Here is a 14,197-nt window from a genome sequence, read left to right as displayed (position 1 = left end):
TTTATACATGAGTAGGCAGTGTAAATATCTGAAGGCTTGCAACACCAGCAAGTGAGTAGTCCACGTTATGTTTTTTAAAAAAAAGTTTTTTTAGCCATTGGCGCCATCTGTAGAAAATTCAAAACATTAACGTCCATATTTAACATAATCTGCTAATCTGCTAACAACATTTTGAGTGTGTCCAAATACTTGTTCACAAATATGGATTATCTCCAATTATAGGAGTTATTATTTATCATATTATTTTTTGACATCTCAATATGCACCACACGGAATTTTACCTTCTAGCAGTCCGGTTTTGAAAAATGAAAGCGACTACGACAGTTTAGCGTGATCGAATTTACGCGCACCGTGATCACGCACCGATCAAGAGCTCCGATCCGAAGAAAGATGGACAAAAGCACAAGCCAATCATCCGTTTTATATGCTAACTGACGTGCCGGAGGGTAAAATTCCATGTAATTCCGTGTAGTGCACAAACGCCCTTAATTCTCTACAGATTTCAATAAGAATGTTACCGATAGTCTTTTGATTTTTCATATTAATTTATTAGCTATCAATAATACATCAATAAAACATCAGTAATACATCAATAATCCATCCATTAAAAAAAACAAACGCCCTATGTTTGCGAATATAGAAAAAAATAACAGAATTACGGGAAAGAACAGAATCTAAGAACAAGCCAAAAAATGGAAGGATAAGAAGCCCTATATCCAGCTGTCGATGACAGAAGGTTAAAGAAGAAGAAGTATAAGAATTGGAAATTAAAACATCAGGATAATAATTGCTTGCGTGAAGACTCACCCCTTAAATTAGGCGTCTACCACAGGACAGTGCTTCTCTGTTATCTGAAATAAGTGAAATGGATACCTTTTTTTGCTTTTAAAAACGGATAAAAATGACTTTTTTGGAATGGAAATCCGAGTGTTGCCAGACTGGTCACATTTATTATAAAAAATATATATATATTTGGCGACTGTGAGCGGGAGAACAGTACGAGGAAGGCCGAAAAAGACTTGGCACGATCGGATCATTCAGAACCTAAAATCTGGAGGTGTCAAAAGTCTGCGTAATCGGAGGGCATGTGTGACAAGATTTCTAGGACTGTGGACAGAAGAGTGTGGCGTTCCACCCAGCTCTGCCTACCCCTGCGGTGAAACCTAGGACTAATATCGCTGAAATTTGTAAAAGCCGCCAAAATCAGGTGTCGCATTAAATATTTTTCTTACAACCTAACTCTACTTCCTACTCTAATTAATTATATGTGCACGCCACTGCTTGTAAGTGGAGCAAATCTGGAATTTGTGAACAAAATTTTTGACTCATTCTAAAGGTGGAGACTGACCGGAGCATTTCGTCGTAACATAACGTCGTAACATCGCTCGCGGCGAGCATCAGCGAGCATCCGAAACTATGGATGGAGCGCTCTGTTCGCTGTACTGACTGCCTGAATGCTCGCATCGTAACGTGTTACGTTACGACGAAATGTGGAGGTCAGTCTCCACCTTAAATATTGACCATTCCATCGTGCATTCGTGCCCATTAGTTGAATTAAATTTAAACAAATAGCACTTATTAAAAGCAATCAATAAATCATCATTGCATTCAAATCAAATTGACAAGAAACGTCTGATGACCGAATTAATTCTCCAATTGGATGCTCGCGGGTGTCGAAACTATAATATCTTGTTCGTCGGTAGCTTCAGCAACCAGCCTAAGTTGTCTACCATTCCCCTCTCAGCTAGGTCACTAAAGTTGGCAGTAATTGCTGTTACTAATGTTAGTTTGTAATAATTTACTGAGGTTTTGTTGGAATTCCATTACATAACGATCAAACGAGCATTACAGTAAATGAAAATTACAACATAGATGAAGAAGAATATGGAAGTCTGGGCATTTACTGGGCTTACGACCGTCATAGGCTGGTTTAAGTGATCACTTTACATGAGTGTAACATTCAGAAATTCTACCCATGATTGACAACCACACTACCCAAATTCTTGGAATTTCTACATGTATATATTATCCAATTTCGAAACATTGTGCTTGAATAACTAGCACTTCACTAGAGACGTCTATTGTGAGATGAAAGAAGCTTTTTATTAAGCAGAAACTCTTTCAATTAAAATATTCTTCTTCATTATGTTGAGATGTCAAAAAATAAAATGAAAAATGACTCCTATAATTGGAGATAATCCAGATTTGTGAACAAGTATTTTTGTAATGTAATAATGGTACAAACCTCGTAGATGGAAGCGTCTGTAGTTTCAACAACAAGTCGTCAAAATATAATACTCAACTGGTAAAAACCGAGTGTTTTATTTATAATTTAATTATGACTTACCACAAAGTGAATGCCGAAACAATAAACAACGTTTTGGAGAAATATAAATATATTTTTGTTAATGAACAATGTAAATACAGAAATTACTAAGAGGAATTTACCTAGTGTCCAAAAAATTTTGCGTGCGAAATACTGAAGTTTGCCATTTCAATTAGACGTTTGTATGACTCAATACGCGTCATAAATTGCTCATAAGTACGCAAAAATGATAGACCAGGGTGGCACAAAATTAATCACCACATCGATAGATGTTATTATTTTTGAAAATGGCGTCGTACGTCAATCATATTTGACATTTCACTCACTCCTTCCTACAACGTCATATTTCAAAAATCGCCAATTTTCAGTTGTGCATGTTTTTGGAATGTCCGGAAAATGTACTATATCCCAGCAAAAGCGGCATATTTTTAACTTAATATTTACCCGCTACAGGGCAGAATGTGTTGTTTTTGCATTTTGAAGAAAAGGTATTGTTTAATTATTTTTTTTAAATACTAAATATTTTTCAAATGGAGAAAAAACCTTCAGGTTTTTCCTAAAAAGATCTGTTGCACAATCAAAAGTTCAATAAGTGGCTTGATATTTATTTTTAAATTTTAAAAACGATCTCCTGAAAAATCAAGTTTTTTTATATATGACGTTTTTTAAAGGAGTGAGCGATTTGTGAACTAGACAGCTGCAGTATACAGACAGATTTAATGATTTGGGGACATATTGTTAATAAAGATTTATTTTAACTATATATATCGTATAATCGTGAATGTAACACGTATTCTAAGTGATCACTTAAACCAGCCGCAACAGATTGTAAGTGCCCAGACTTCCATATATATATATTTTTTTATGTATATCGAGATATAAATGAAAAATCGTTAATTATTTTTTTATTTCATTTTTAGCATATATTTCTAAGTCTACATTTAACGCAGTCTTGCATAATAAAAGATAATACTGTATTCGGAAGTATTTACTGTGGAAAGTTGTATTTATATTTATATTTATTTAAAATATGGTTTTCTATGCCATTTATAAAGTAAGAACAATGGTGTTTAATTTGACCTAGAAAATGACCCACTTTTAAAGTCCACACATGCATTAAAAACTACATTAACCAAGTATTAACTCATTAGGTACGTAATAAAAATTGTTTTAATTTCCTAATAAATCTGGCAACACTGTTTCGAGCATCAATGTGCCGCCCGTTTAAACTGTTCGACCCGTTGCTGTTGATATAACGAATAAATGAGTGGTAAAATTAATAAACTCATCAAAAAGATCAATCTTAATGGGTAAAATTATCAACGTTGCTCATACGATTGAAGAGAACCTTTTTAGTCATTTTAGTTGGACTGTTTAAATATTTAAAAGAGTCCATCTTCATTTAATAACAAAACATGAAAGCATGGCTCGCAGCAGCTGTTTCGGCACAATGAGATTTTTAATACCTAAATGTCCTAAATCAAAATGTCGTTTTCAAATGACGCTACCTGCATTTTTGTAGGGGTCGAATATTGTCATAATAATATATTTTTTTAAATGAAGCGAAAAGGTGAAAGAATTCTGGCTGATGTAATACGATGGTTAGTTAGGATATTTTGATCTTGCATCATCTTATAAAAAATGTCAGTCATGGGTTATGTATTTGAATTTTAGTGAAAATAATATAAACGTAAATATAAAAATCTTATAGGTTTATTTTCAGACCTGTACGGGTGAATTATTTAGTCTTACATATAAAATATGTATTACAGTATATCCAAATCTATGATTATGACAAAAAGTCCATTAAAATAATAGATAACGCGAATCTACATCTTTATTTTCAGATAAAATCGTTGTTTTTTTTTGTAAATTACTTTGCTCTTTATCCCATGTGCCATATATAAATATAAACGAAGCTCGTTTCATTGCACAGACCGAATTTTTTAACGACGATAAGTTAATTTGGAACAAAACTATTGTGATTTCTAATGTTCACGTTGCTTTGACAGTTGTTGTGTTTTTAGTTCAAATAAATGTTAGGTATTTATCATTTTCCGGCTTCCCACCAATATCAGATGACGAAATATCGTTTTAGTGAGTGAAAATGTCGAACACTGTGGATACGTATGTCGTATGTCTGACATTGCAAAATTATGGCAATATCGAAAAACGAGCGAAATATGTAAGAGGGTTGCGTTTTTTAGACAGTTAACATGTAATAGTTAACTGCCTTTATAGAATAGACGTAATAAAAAAAAAGAAAATTAGATGAAAACTGAATACAATACATTGCTTAATTTTTGACCTAAGTGTAGCTTACGCCCTTTTAGCTATGGTCGATTTTATTCCCTCCACCTCTAGTGGCGCTAGTGTCGCGCGGCAAAAAAGGAAACCTTTTTTAAAATGGCCGCCATAATTCATTTCTGACACGCAGTGGCAGGACGACGATGTTTGTTGCCGTGTGTTATATTTTGAAAGGATATGCCGGGCGACCGTTGATACGGTGAAAAATATTTTAAAACGTGGATCAAGATATTGTACAAGTGTCCGAAAAGCGCGCAAATTAATTTAAAATGCGTCTAGTGCCGAATTTAAGCAATGTTTGTGTTGTGATTTTGTGCGTGCTGTGATGTGTTATGAAAAACTGTGTCAAAATTAGTTTCGTGTCATTGCTGTTTTTGGACATATTACAAAGTTTCAAAGACTTTTATACGTTCCGACAATAAGATAGAAGTATTGGGATCACATATCAATAAAAATGTAAGTACTTTTGTGTCATTTTCGCCGAGGAATTCACCGAAATATTTTGACATTTCGCGTGTGGCTAATTTTAAAATAAACAATTAGCAATTCATGTTAATTAATTTCGACACGACCGAATGCAAATTTAAGGCGTGTATTTTACTAAGACGTTTCTTACGCGTGTTATTAAACAAATTTAAAATAGCGTCACCTAGCTGGATAAAATCAGGTACGTGTAGAACTCACGTACGCATGTGGAATATTTTGTGCTTATGAATTTTGGTGCAACACGCTCAATTTTTAATTCTCCACAAATAAAAAATAAAAACATTACACATATTAACATAATTCATTCATTCAACCAAACCCTCATCCGCACCCCAATGGTGCATAGGGCACTGCATCATATAAACGCAGTGTTATCTTGATCGTTAACACAAGGTAAGGTGGTCAACCCTCCGCTTCAGGTACCAGTACAGGGATTGAATAAATATTAGACTGAAAAAAAACTTTTTTTTAGCGAGTGTTTTTGCCTAGAATTTTCACTCATGAATTACATGAAATTATACTAACTTTAAACATAAAGAGTAAATCCACTCACGAGTAGGCATAGGCTATGAAACTTAAAAAGTTGAAGCCTGAGTAGGGTCATGATAAGCGGTGTCGCATAAGCCGTAGCTAGATTTCAGAGTCACTTGGACGTTAAGTAATTAAAAAAAAAACTTTTTTTTTATTTGACCCCCCCCCCTTGGGAATCGAACCTCCAGCACGGTAACTAAACACGCTAACCATTACACCACGGAGGCGGATAAATAATTAATTATAAATAAAACATACTTCCTTTCGATGGAATCTGTTTAAACAAATTAATACAGTCACGTGTGTTTTGTTATATATAACAATTGCACCTGTATTTACTTCCAACACTATATCCGCATTGGAAAAAGTAAACATATAGCTTCCTTGTAAGTAATATGAGTATAATTAAAAAAAACACACACACAGACATACTTTATTTTAACAGGTGAGTTTCATTAGTGGTAGGTACAGTGTGGCGCAAAATTAATCACCCTATCGCGAGATGTTATATATTTTGGAAAGTCGTACGTCAATCATATTTGACATTTCGCTCACTCCTTTCAAGAACATCGTAAATCATAAATCGTCAATTTTCAGTTGTGCATGTTTCCGGAGTGCCCAGAAATGTACCGTATCCCAGCAAAAGCGGCATATTTAAACTTAATACTGACCATTTTCAATTAATGTTTTACTTGGTAAATACCACTATTTCTTAAAATCTACTGTGACACGTGTTTCGATGCATTCCGCATCATTTTCAAACACCGTATGTGTTTGAAACGTGTACGGTGTTTGAAAATGATGCGGGATGCATCGAAACACGTGTCACAGTAGATTTTAAGAAATAGTGGTATTTACTAAGTAAAACATGAATTAAAAATGGATAGATTTTACCACAAAGTGACTGCCGATTCAATTAATGAAATTAATATTTACCCGCTATAGGGCAGAAAGTGTTGTTTTTGCATTTTGAAGAAAAGGTATTGTTTAATATTTTTTTTTAAAATACACTAAATATATTTAAAATGGAGAAAAAACCTTCAGGTTTTACCTAAAAAGATCTGTTGCACAGTAAAAAGTTCAAAAAGTGTCTTGATATTTATATTTAATACATTGTATGATATTTTTAAACATTAAAAACGTTCTCCTGAAAAATCAAGTTTTTTAATTTATGACGTTCTTGAAAGGAGTGAGCGATTTGTGAACTAGACAGCCGCCGTATGCTAACAAATTTAAGATGGCGCAAATTTTTTCATCCGAATTTGTTTTTGAATAATTTTTTTTATAATAATATAATAATAAAACCCTTACCGCACCCCAATGGTGCATAGGGCACTGCTTCATATAAACGCAGTGTTATCTCGATCGATTATACATGAAGGAAAGGTGATCAGCCCTCCACTTCAGGTACCAGTCCAGTATCTGATAATATTAGAGTGAAAAAAATCACTTATATTTATTTAACCCCCCTGGGAATCGAACCCGGGACCTCCAGAACGGTAGCCGAGCATGCTGACCATTACACTACGGAGGCGGACAATTTTTTTACCAAACAAAAAAATATATTTTGAGTAACCGAAATCTTTATTTATACCATTTCAATATACCTTGTATTTCTTTAGAATGGCAGTGACAGGGTTATTGAGGGCTTTTAAATGTAAATTCACAGTAAAATCGGGATTCACATTTTCAATAGATTTCGCAAATTAGTTTATTTTTAAAATGCTTTGCTGCAGGTTTGTCGGGAAGCCTAGATGCTTCTGTATCAGGTCTGGGAATGCGGCGGGACATCTTTCAATATATACCATTTCAATACCATTTCAATGTGATTTATTGATGAATGTTAGCAAATCCAAAATCATGGTTTTTGAAAGAGATGAATGTAGATCTGAGTGTGAAATATTGGTAAATGGGGAGATTTTGGAACAGGTAGATGATTTCATATATTTGGGTAGTATGTTTTCTAGGGATGGAAAGATTGATAAAGACATAGAAAGGAGAGTGATTGCTGGGAACAGAGTGAATGGTGCACTAAAATCAGTTTTAGCAAATAAAAATCTATCAGCGGAAGCTAAACTGGCAGTACACAATGGAGTTCTGGTTCCAACCCTTATGTATGGAAGCGAAGCATGGAGTTGGCAAAAGAAGGATGAAAGCAGACTGAATGCAGTCGAAATGCGATCCCTCAGACGAATGTGTGGCAAAACGATGTTTGATAGATGTTCGAATGATGAAATAAGGAAAGAATGTAAGGCTGAGATAAGCATTATCGATAAAATTAAGAAAGGTGTGTTGAGAATGTTTGGACATGTGGAGCGTATGAGTGAAGAAAGAACGGTTAAACAAATTTATGGGGCGAATGTAGTCGGAAAAAGAAGCAGAGGACGACCGAGGAAAACTTGGCACAATCAGGTATGTCAAATACTTGAAAGCGGCCGGGTCAGGAGTCGTAATAATCGTCGGGTATGTATGAGGAGATGCATGAATGTAGAAGAGGCAAAGAATGTTTGCAAAGACAGAGTGGTGTGGCGTTCGATTCTCTCTGCCTACCCCTGCGGGGAAGCGGCGTGATGGTTAGTTAGTTAGTTAGTTAGTAAAAGATGATATCCGTCTAGTGGCTGCCGCCAGTTTCGATGCACGTTTGTGCCCGTATTATCAATCCGTTATACTGCATCTATCTTGTTCACGAACGTCAAATATGATTGATGTACGACGCCGTTTACAAAAATTATAACATCTTCCGATAGGGTGATTGATTTTGCGCCATCCTGTACCTCCGTCAGTCGGCTGTGTCAATATTTGGTACAGTCATATTTGCTCAGTATAATTTTGAGATGGATCGTTTTACATTTGGGCCAGCGGTTGAGATTATGCAATGAGACAAGTGGAGGGATGCTCCATATAAATGACCGGTTCTCAAACATTTTTAGTCCGATGCCACTTTCTTAATAATAATAATAATTTTGGATGATTTATATAGCGCCATTTTCGTAAAAAACTACCTCAAGGGCGCTTATACAGGTATGGATTATGATTATGATATGAAAATTATAATGTGAGAAAATTAAAAAAATATATTAATGAAAAACGTCGTCAATCGGCTGAGTCTGAGTCTTCTTCTTCTTCTTCTTCTTCTTCTGTAGCCTTCTGTTCTCCGCAGCTGGATACAGGCCTCTTCCGTGTCATTTCATTTCTTCGTTGGTGTTCGCAGCCGGTTTCTACCCCCACACATCGCTCACTCCTTTCAAGAACATCATAAATCAAAAATCGTCAATTTTCAGTTGTGCATGTTTTCGGAATGCCTAGAAAATGTACTATATCCCAGCAAAAGCGGCATATTTTTAACTTAATATTTACCCGCTACAGGGCAGAAAATGTTGTTTTTGCATTTTGAAGAAAAGGTATTGTTAAATTATTTTTTGAAATAAACTAAATATTTTACAAATGGAGAAAAAACCTTCAGGTTTTACCTAAAAAGATCTGTTGCACAGTAAAAAGTTCAGTAAGTGGCTTGATATTTATTTTTATACATTGTATTATATTTTTAAACTTTAAAAACGTTCTCCTGAAAAATCTAGTTTTTTGTTTTATGACGTTCTTGAAAGGAGTGAGCGACATGTCGTCGCACCATCTCATCAGACTCTCCCAAGGTCTCTATCTTAAAACGAAGGTACAAGAAAAGAATTGCTGAACAAGGAATACTTGAAAAGATTAAGTAGAGTTATTTAAGGTGGTATTTGGACATGAAGAGCGAACGGATAACGAGAGAATGACTATGAAAATATATGTGGCAAATGTGAGTAATCTTCAACTAATTTGAGTGCTGTCTTGCAGTCTCACATTTCGCTCACTCCTTTCAAGAACGTCATAAATCAAAAATCGTCAACTTTCAATTGTACATGTTTTCGGAATGCCCAGAAAATGCACTATATCCCAGCAAAAGCGGCATATTTTTAACTTAATATTTACCCGCTACAGGGCAGAAAATGTTGTTTTTGCATTTTGAAGAAAAGGTATTGTTTAATTATTTTTTGAAATATACTAAATAACTTTCAAATGGAGAAAAAACCTTCAGGTTTAACCTAAAAAGATGTGTTGCACAGTTAAAAGTTCAAAAAGTGGCTTGATATTTATTTTTAATAAATTGTATTATATTTTTAAACTTTAAAAACGATCTCCTGAAAAATCAAGTTTTTTGATTTATGACGTTCTTGAAAGGAGTGAGCGATTTGTAGTCTTGCGTTTTTATTCATTTGTATGTTGAAAATAAAATTCATCGTCTCATCCGATGAAATTGGTATAATTGATCGCTACTCACGATGACGCCTCGTTTTAAATGTTTATCGGTTCGACGGTTATGGTCTTGACCCCATCTTCAGATCTACAATTATCGTCACGTTACGTAGTACCTAATAATGTTGTGATAGATACCATCGCATGTCTCAGGGGTGGCCAAAGCGTCGACAGGCGTCTGATACCGCGTTTTCACTACAAATTGGCCGGCTTACATATCAAATTGAACGTTTGACAAATAAAATTGGATCCCTTACAAATTAAATAGGACGTTTTAAAAATTTAAATGGACGTTTTTAAAATGAAATTGGACGTTATAAAAATCAAATTGAACCCCTTAAAAATCAAATAGGACGTTTGACAAATCAATGTGGACGTTTAACAAATCAAATTAGACCCCGTACAGATTCAATAGGACGTTTTAAAAATTAAAAGGGACGATTATAAAATTAATACGGACGTTTTAAAAATCAAATTGCGCCCCTTAAAAATTAAAAAAGAACGTTTGACGAATCAATTTGGATGTTTGACAACTTAATTTGGACGTTTGTCAAATCGAAATGGACGTTTTACAAATCTAATTGGACGCCTTATAAATCAAAATAGGAATTTTAAAAACCAATTTGGACGCCCTAATAATTATTTTCGACGTATTCAATTCAAATTGAACGCCTTACAAATCAATTCGGATGTACAAATCAAATTTGACGTTATATTATATTTAAAATATATATATATATATATATATATATATATATATATATATATATATATATATATATATATATATATATATATATATATATATATATATGTATATATATATATATATATATATATATATATATATATATATATATATATATATATATATATATATATATATATATATATATATATATATATAAACTAACTAGCCATCACGCCGCTTCCCCACAGGGGTAGGCAGAGAGAATCGAACGCCACACCACTCTGCCTTTGCAAACATTCTTTGCCTCTTCTACATTCATGCATCTCCTCATACATACCCGACGATTATTACGACTCCTGACCCGGCCGCTTTCAAGTATTTGACATACCTGATTGTGCCAAATTTTCCTCGGTCGTCCTCTGCTTCTTTTTCCAACTACATTCGCCTCATAAATTTGTTTAACCGTTCTTTCTTCACTCATACGCTCCACATGTCCAAACCATCTCAACACACCTTTCTTAATTTTATCGATAATGCTTATCTCAGCCTTACGTTCTTTCCTTATTTCATCATTCGAACATCTATCAAACATCGTTTTGCCACACATTCGTCTGAGGGATCGCATTTCGACTCCCGATGTCTCATATATATATATATATATATATATATATATATATATATATATATATATATATATATATATATATATATATATGTAATAAAATAACTAGGTACCTACCTATACATTTTATTAAGTACTTACAAATACTACCTACACAAAACAGTTAATACCACCAGATGTCGCATGCGTCGCTCAGAATAAAACAAAAGACTTCCGATAATATTATTAACTGTCAGAATCAGATATATAGATAGATAGATAGATATAAAATTATTATAAAGATAAATTAATAATAAACTTTAATTACAAAGCAACACATTGTTTATTTTATTATTATACACACTTACTTTACATATTATTTACACCCAATTTATAAAGAAAAATATTACCACGTTATATATATATATATATATATATATATATATATATATATATATATATATATATATATATATATATATATATATATATATATATATATATATATATATATATATATATATATATATATATATATATATATATATATATATATGTAATAAAATAACTAGGTACCTACCTATACATTTTATTAAGTACTTACAAATACTACCTACACAAAACAGTTAATACCACCAGATGTCGCATGCGTCGCTCAGAATAAAACAAAAGACTTCCGATAATATTATTAACTGTCAGAATCAGATATATAGATAGATAGATAGATATAAAATTATTATAAAGATAAATTAATAATAAACTTTAATTACAAAGCAACACATTGTTTATTTTATTATTATACACACTTACTTTACATATTATTTACACCCAATTTATAAAGAAAAATATTACCACGTTATATATATATATATATATATATATATATATATATATATATATATATATATATATATATATATATATATATATGTAATAAAATAACTAGGTACCTACCTATACATTTTATTAAGTACTTACAAATACTACCTACACAAAACAGTTAATACCACCAGATGTCGCATGCGTCGCTCAGAATAAAACAAAAGACTTCCGATAATATTATTAACTGTCAGAATCAGATATATAGATAGATAGATAGATATAAAATTATTATAAAGATAAATTAATAATAAACTTTAATTACAAAGCAACACATTGTTTATTTTATTATTATACACACTTACTTTACATATTATTTACACCCAATTTATAAAGAAAAATATTACCACGTTATATATATATATATATATATATATATATATATATATATATATATATATATATATATATATATATATATATATGTAATAAAATAACTAGGTACCTACCTATACATTTTATTAAGTACTTACAAATACTACCTACACAAAACAGTTAATACCACCAGATGTCGCATGCGTCGCTCAGAATAAAACAAAAGACTTCCGATAATATTATTAACTGTCAGAATCAGATATATAGATAGATAGATAGATATAAAATTATTATAAAGATAAATTAATAATAAACTTTAATTACAAAGCAACACATTGTTTATTTTATTATTATACACACTTACTTTACATATTATTTACACCCAATTTATAAAGAAAAATATTACCACGTTATATATATATATATATATATATATATATATATATATATATATATATATATATATATATATATATATATATATATATATATATATATATATATATATATATATATATATATATATATATATATATATATATATATATATATATATATATATATATATATATATATATATATATATATATATATATATATATATATATATATATATATATATATATATATATATATATATATATATATATATATATATATATATATATATATATATATATATATATATATATATATATATATATATATATATATATATATATATATATATATATATATATATATATATATATATATATATATATATATATATATATATATATATATATATATATATATATATATATATATATATATATATATATATATATATATATATATATATATATATATATATATATATATATATATATATATATATATATATATATATATATATATATATATATATATATATATATATATATATATATATATATATATATAATTTTTAAAACGTATTCAAAGTAGTATTTAAAATGTTATATCCCGCTCCCGATGTCGTATTGTGCCATATTTGTATTTGTTTTTGAAAGAACACTCTTATGCTGAACTTGTATTTGAAGTTAAAGTCTTGCTATATTTATAACTCATAGACAATGTTTGTAGACATTCTCTTAGCTGAATGTCAACTTTAAAAGCTTTTAAAAGTTCCATAATTTATCATCAGGAGAGACCGCTCAAACTGTCACATTCCACACCAAAATACTGAGCTGTATATTCACGGGTCTACCAAACCATTGTTCCGCCGCGTGTGTGCCGCGGCACACTGGTGTACCTTGGTGATCAGTTGGTGTGCCGCGGAAAAAAGTTTAAAGAAAAAAAAAATGTATTTGTTTGTACTTTAATATTATATTTAGACAAATATTTCAATTTCATACTATTTCTGTGAGCTTAAGCGGCTCATTATTAGAAATAGGTATCAAATTGTGGTAGAGTGGGTTCGAACCGAGAAACTCCATAATATAATATTTAATAATATAATAATAAGACCGTTATCCGCACACCAATGGTGCATAGGGCACTGCGTCATATAAACGCAGTGTTATCTTGATCGTTTATACATGAAGGAAAGGTGATCAGCCCTCCGCTTCAAGTACCAGTCCAGGGTAATATTGAATAAATATGACAGTGAAAAAATCACTTATATTTATTTTACCCCCCCTGGGAATCGAACCCGGGACCTCCAGAACGGTAGCCAAGCGTGCTGACCATTACACTACGGAGGCAGATATTAATATAAATAATTAAACAATACCTTTTCTTCAAA

At 31.4% G+C, this 14,197-nt stretch overlaps 1 protein-coding gene across 2 annotated transcripts in view; it reads left to right on the top strand.

The window, feature by feature from the left end:
• The first annotated feature begins 4,761 nt into the window (after positions 1 to 4,761).
• Positions 4,762 to 14,197, top strand: part of ogre (optic ganglion reduced) — a 54,164-nt gene continuing 44,728 nt past the window's right edge. For both annotated transcript variants that reach the window (XM_088271773.1, XM_088271772.1), the window contains exon 1: positions 4,762 to 5,089. The gene's annotated coding sequence lies outside the window, so the exon portion shown is untranslated. The remainder of the gene's footprint in view (positions 5,090 to 14,197) is intronic.

The sequence above is a fragment of the Brachycentrus maculatus genome, unplaced genomic scaffold (genome assembly GCF_059751285.1).
Source record: "Brachycentrus maculatus isolate JH-2025_06_01 unplaced genomic scaffold, ASM5975128v1 h1tg000459l, whole genome shotgun sequence".
In the NCBI taxonomy this organism is placed as follows: Eukaryota; Metazoa; Arthropoda; class Insecta; order Trichoptera; family Brachycentridae; genus Brachycentrus; species Brachycentrus maculatus.
This window is presented reverse-complemented; position numbering and strand designations above follow the sequence as displayed.